Raw genomic sequence first — 7164 nt, forward strand, 5'->3', positions numbered from 1 at the left:
AGATTGGCCTCATGATAGAAGAAGTCAGTAGTAGGGAAATATTAAATGAGTTGTGGATTTGGAGTTATTGTTCCAAACTCATTTGGATCTCTTGTTGTCGTTCTTCTTCTTTCAAAATGTCCTCTAATTCTTTTGTTCTTTTTTGGCCTTCCTTTTGTTTTTGGTCGTTTTGGATCTTTTACTGTATTTCTTCTCTCTTCTTCTTCATCAAGTTCACGAATTTTTTCTTCATTTGTTTGGAACACTTTCCTTACAGATTTGTACATTTGTTCCAAAGCATCATCACATATTTTTGATGCTTCTTCATTCCCTTGACATATTGTCACTAGGTTGTAAAAATTCTTTGTTATTGATTGCCTCCAAGGAGTGTTTATTAATGAATGATCTGTAGTTGAATTTCCTAACAAAAAAAAAAAATTAGATTACTACATTTTTATCAGTAATAAGAAAATTTTACTCAGGAATAAAACATGCAGCTCAGGAATAATGTTATAATTTTCTGCTAAAACAATATTATAATATCAGATATAAAATTATTTATGTCATGAAAAATGTAAGAAAAGTCAGCAATAAGCTATGCCATGATATTTTTTTTCTGTTTGAGCCATAAGTTTTCTGACAAAATTGATTTTATTCCTGATAAATTTTATTTGTCAGAAGAAATATCAAATTTTTCAAGAAGAAAAATTACTTTGTTGAAAATTGATACAAATCTGAAAAAATAATTTATTGCATTTCTTAAAAAAGTCATACAAAAGTGAATAAAGTCATGAAAAAGTTCTATAAATTTGAAAAGTAATTTATTGCATCATTGAAAAGTCATTCTAATCTAGAAAAAGTAATTTATTGCATCATTAAAAACTCATTTAAATTTGACTAAGGTTATAAATTTTTCTGTTAAATTACAGATTAATTATTGTTGTTCATACATAACTCTTCTCTATTTAAAGCCTGTTCTAAATCAAGTTTTTTCTATTAAAAGAGTTATATTATGATTTGGGTATTTTATACCCTACCAAGTGGCCCAATCAGAGCATGACACATGTCACTGGAAGGGGTGCCTACTTGGACCTTCCAGATGGTGACACGTGTCGAGCAGATATTTCCCCCTGGGAATGGCGGCTGTCAAGGCCCAAATCCCAAGGGGCCCTTAAAAATGGCGTGCCCTAATCCCTAGGTCACCAGATTCTAGGAAGGGCACACTTTCAAAAAGAACGCTATAAATAGGGACATTCTTACATTTATGACATACCACAGAGAGAATATACGCGCAATACGAGACAACACGTCACTTTTATTTCAAAGCTGTCAGTTTCAAAGAATAGACAACACTTTACCTGAGCTTGGAATCCAAGCAAATAACTTTACTTCCGCACGTTTTATTACCGAACGTTTACTAACTTAATCTTCGGAGGCGGACCACCGACCATTCGGCGGTCCGTTTTCTTTGCAGGTACAGGCGTCCATTGTTGAACCCAGTTTCAGTGTTGTAACTCTCCCAAGGGACAAAAACCCCCAAAACATTTGGCGCCGTCTGTGGCAAGAGTACCTCTGAAATGGCTTCACAAGTCCCTGTACCGAATCCAGAGGCCAATCAGCCTCCAGAAGACATACTGGTCCAGACGGACCATGACTCAGGTGACGACGCTGATGTCGAAACCTATGTGGATCCAAACGGATCCCTCATCTCTAGACGCATCCGTATTAAGGAAAAGCGGAAGCGTCACGCTGATCAGGCAGGGCCAAGCAAAACTGCTGGTCAGCCAAAGAAGCTCTCGGGGCGGCTGGGTAATCCTTCCCAGGCGGCAGGATCGACTCCCGTCACTCGAGATGAACTCATGAGACTCCTGAGCAGTCTCAGGGGTGAAATCAAACAACTCGCCTCCAAGAAGGCGCCTACTCCTAGAAAGGAACAGTCGGCCAAGAAGCCAGCCCAAGCTGGCAAACAGAAGTCGGTCAGGGACCGACAGCCGACTCCTCACTCTGAGAAGACTCGGCCACAATTTGACCTTACCAGGCTCCGTTTCCCAGAAACGGGCACAAGAAAAGCCATCCGGCACACACAGCCGGATGGTAGCAAGAAAACATTCTCTGATGCTCGGCAATACATTGAACAGAAGAAGACCCAGCTATCAGAGTCGGCTTCAACTTCGACTTATAATGATAGCTTTCGAAATACCTCTGTGCCGTGTTTCCAGTCTGTACATGAGACCCCAACAAGCAGCCCACGGGTTCAGTCTAGCCCTCATATGATCCAGTCGGCCCAGTACATGGCTCAACCATTGTACCAGGCACCGGTTTTACCTTACATGCAGCCTGCCATCTTTGGAGGACAAGCGGCATACGGCTATCAGCCGATGGACTGGCAACTTAGGCTGCAGCACCTTGGAGATCAACCCTCTACATTCACCAGGGAAATAACTGAAGTCATACAACCATCTAAAGTTAAAAACGTTCTGGTTGGAGCCTATGACGGGACCTCCAACCCAGAAGACCACCTGCTATCATACACCCACCTCATGTATTTACAGGGATTGGATGATGCCGCATGGTGTCGTTGCTTTTCAGCCACCCTGAAGGGCATAGCCCAGCAGTGGTTTGGCAATCTGTCGGCTGGTTGCATAAATAGCTTCAAGACGCTTGCGTTCTTGTTTGCTTCAAACTTTTCTATGAACATTCCTGCCAAAAAGACAAGTCTTGACTTGGGCAATGTACAACAGGGAGATAGAGAGGGATTGCATTCCTATGTCAGGCGGTTTAATCTGGTCCGAATCCAGATTCATGGGTTGTATGATGAGGTCGCTTTTACAGACTTCTTTAAGGGTCTGAAGGACGGGTCTACTTTTAATTACAAACTCGTCCGCAAACAAATCTTTACTCTGCAAGGAGCCTTGCGGGAGGCGGAAGCCTATATACAGGCGACCGAACTCTGCTCCTCCAATAAGCAGTCGGACCATAAGAAGTCCGACCGACAGAAAGAGAATCGGTCTGCTCAGCCGGCTCCTAAGCCAGAAGAGAGCAAAAAGAAAAAAACAAGTCTAGGCCATTGATAACTCTGATCAACCGGCCTAGAAGAAGAAAAAAGAGTGGAAACCGTACGTCCCAAGGTACGAATTCCACAAGGACTGCTGCTCCATTCTCTTGGAAATTAAGGATCGGCTGACTCTAGAGAAGCCGACTCCTATGAAAGGTTCCGCTGAAAATCGGAACAAGAACAAGAACAAGAATTGCCATTTCCATGAGGATGTCGGCCATGACACGAACGACTGCTTTAGTCTCAAGCGGGAGCTCGACCGTCTGGCCGACAAAGGACAACTGAATTCCTATGTGAAGTTTAAAGTGACTTCAAAGGCAAATCCGGGGCAGTCCAAGAAAACGACTCCCCAACTTGCTGTGAGTGCCGAAACTGATGAAGATTCGGTATACACCATAGCAGGCGGCTTTGCCGGTGGTGGCCCGACCATTCAGGGTACCAAGGACCATTTGAGGAAGATGGTCAACTCTGTTGAGGAAGGAGAGGCGGTAGGCACATCCGCCTTCCCTAAGGTTGTCATCACCGAGTAGGACAGAGGCAAAGTCCGTCGCCCGCATGATGACGCTGTGGTCATCGGTATACACAAGAAGCTCTTTAGACCTCATCAGCCTCAAATGCTTGTCCAATCTCAAATACAAGCCGGACAGCATGATGAAGGTCTCCCACACCCTTGTTGGGTTTGGGGGAGAACTTGTGCACCCAGTCGGACGCATTGACTTACCAGTATGACTCGGAAGTAGGGGGGACGGTCGACACATGACCATCCGTTTCCTAGTGGTTGAAGAGCTCACAGCTTACAATGAGTGCAAGGCCTTCATCATCCCTGCTCTCATGCTGCTCAAGTATGAGAAGGATGATGGAACAGTCGGTTCCCTTAATGGGGAGCAAAAGACGGCTCGAGAGTGTTATCTCTCGGACGTCAAGCTCGAGGCAGCAGCATCCGGCCGAGGCAAGCAAATGATCAACCTCGATGATGTCGAGGAAGAACAGTTGGCCCCACTTGCCGGAAAGAAAAGAAAAACTAATCAGTTGGTGGCGGTCAAAAAAGAAAAGCAATAGCAATCACTGACCGGGGAACGGTCGGATGATCTCCGTCCCCAGCCTGCTGGCGAACACATTGATATCCCTGTGGACGATAGTCGCCCAGAGTGGACAGTTAAGGTGGGGACGATTGCTGATGTGAATTATTTATTCGAAAATCAACAAAACACAAGGGATATGTTTAAGTCTAATTCTATACAGGAAATCCACCAAGAATTAAACAAAAACTAAGATTAATCAATTAAGAATCCACCTAATTAATCAATCCAAACGAATGTTTTAACTAAAACAAGCAAAACAGCAATTGATCACAATCAACAAAACTCAAGTATGCAACTTAAGAAATAAATCTGAATATTAATCTATATGTTTGTTCGTGTGTTTTACATCCCTATTTATAAGACTTAGTTTACCTAGGAAGATTAGGACAAGTTCCTAATTCAATCCTAATTAAACTAGAATTCTAACTTGCTTGAAGAGCAAGCACCTTGGCGCACAAGCATACACCAAACTCCTTGGAGAACAAGCACACGCCTAAACTGATTTATTTTGCTAACAACTGATTTTTAAAGAAACTAAATAAATAAATAAAAATTAAAGAACTAAATAAAGATTAAAGATCCTAATGCTTGAACCAAGAAAAACCCTTTCAAGTGAAAGGTAAAAACTTGTAAGCAAAATCTAAGTAAAGAAAATTCAAGAAAGTTCAAGAAAGTGAACTAGACTCCAAGAAAAACCACTAAGCAAACCGTGGCTTTGCTTTGATATCCAAGAAAGTGTCCCTGCGATGCTTGGCTTGAATCAATGTTTAGGGATAAACTATCTTGATGCATGATAAGAAAATCTTCGAAGTTCTCCATGCTTAGACTTGCATTATCCTCCTCTTCTTTGAAAGAATTTGTCCTCAAATCTTGAAGTTCTTCATCAGGAATATACTTAGCTAAATCGCCAACATTGAATGTAGCACTAACTCCATATTCTCCCGGAAGTTCTAACTTATAAGAATTGTCATTGATCTTCTCAATAATCTTGAAAGGACCTTCACTTCTAGGCATCAACTTATTCTTGCGTTTTCCTGGAAATCTTTCCTTTCTCAAATGTAACCATACCAAGTCTCCAACATTGTAACCTTGTTACTTTCTATGCTTGTTTGCTCTAGCTTTGTACATGTCATTTACTTTCTCTATTCTTGTTCCAACTTGAGCATGTAATTTCAGCATACTCTTTAACTTAGACTCGGCATCTTTGTGAATTAACTCACCCTTAGGCAATGGAACAAGATCAATTGGAAGTTTCAGATTGACTCCATAGACCACCTCAAAATGACTATGTTTGGTAGCATATGTAGGTGATCTATTATAAGAAAACTCCTTATGAGCTAACTTGATGTCCCAATCCTTTTGTGTCTTACTCACTAACCCACGCAAAAGCGCACCAAGAGTACGATTAGTAACCTCGGTTTGTCCATCAGTTTGTGGATGGTAAGATGTACTAAAGAGCAATTTAGTTCCCACAAGCTTCCATAAAGACTTCCAAAAGAAACTCATGAACTTTGTATCTCGATCACTCACAATAGTTTTCGGAATTCCATGCAATCTAACAATCTCCTTGAAGTATAATTCCGCCACTTTCATAGCATCATCCACTTTGTGACAAGGAACAAAATGAGCCATCTTAGAGAACTTATCCACAACAACCATAATAGAGTCTTTTCCCCATTGTGTTCTCGGCAATCCCACAATAAAATCCATAGAAATATCTTCCCAAGGTGAATCTGGAACAGGTAAAGGAGTATACAAGCCTTGATGAAAAGTAGCCTTCGCTTTTTGACAAGTTTCACACCTAGAAATAACTAGTTGCACATCCGTGAGCATCTTAGGCCAATAGAAGTGTTCTTGTAACGTACTCAACGTCTTTGTAATGCCAAAGTGACCAGCAATTCCTCCCCCATGAGCTTCTCTAACAACTAGCTCTCTAATAGAACACTTAGGAAGACAAAGTCGATTTCCTTTGAAAAGAAAACTATCTTGCAACAAATAAGAACCCACGGCTCCTTTAGAACACTCTTCAATCAATGTAGCAAAATCATCATCACTTTTATAGTATTCTTTGATCAATTCAAAACCAAGTAGCTTGCTATTTAGAATTCCAATCAAAGTGTATCTTCTAGATAATGCATCAGCCACAACATTCTCTTTCCCTTATTTGTACTTTGAAGAAAAGTTAAATGATTGTAAAAATTCAACCCACGTAGCATGTCTAGGATTGAGCTTTTGTTGTCCATGTATGTACTTCAATGCTTCATGATCAGAATGCAACACAAAGTGATTAGGTCGGAGATAATGACTCCAATGATCTAAAGCTCTAACAATGGCATAGAACTCTTTATCATAAGTAGAATAGTTCAATCGAGCTCCTCTCAATTTCTCACTGAAATATGCAATAGGCCTCTTCTTTTGGAGTAAAACTACTCCAATTCCAACTCCACTAGCATCGGTTTCAACTTCAAAAGGACTTGAGAAATCTGGTAACGCAAGTATAGGTGCTTCACATAGCTTCCTTTTAACCAACTCAAACGCACTTTGAGCTTCTTTAGTCCATTCGAATTTACCCTTTTCCTTCTTTAAACATTCGGTCATAGGCGCCACAATACTTGAGAAATTCTTGACAAATCTTCTATAGAACGAAGCTAGACCATGAAAAGACCTTACTTCACTCATATTAGTAGGAATAGGCCAAGTTTTAATAGCCTCTACTTTCGAATGATCAACTGAAACTCCATCTTTTGATACAACATAACCAAGAAAAGTAACACTAGGCACTAAGAAGTAGCATTTTTCAAGCTTAGCATAGAGTTTCTTCTCTCTTAACACTTCAAACACACTTGTTAGATGATTTAGATGATCATGCAAATTCTTAGAGTATATCAGAATATCATCTAAATAAACAACAACAAACTTTCCAAGGAAAGGTTTAAGTACCTCATGCATCAACCTCATGAAAGTGCTAGGTGCATTAGTGAGTCCAAACGACATCACCAACCACTTATACAACCCTAACTTAGTCTTGAACGTTGTTTTCCACTCATC

This window comes from Chenopodium quinoa, unplaced genomic scaffold (assembly GCF_001683475.1).
Source record: "Chenopodium quinoa cultivar QQ74 unplaced genomic scaffold, ASM168347v1, whole genome shotgun sequence".
Taxonomy (NCBI): Eukaryota; Viridiplantae; Streptophyta; class Magnoliopsida; order Caryophyllales; family Amaranthaceae; genus Chenopodium; species Chenopodium quinoa.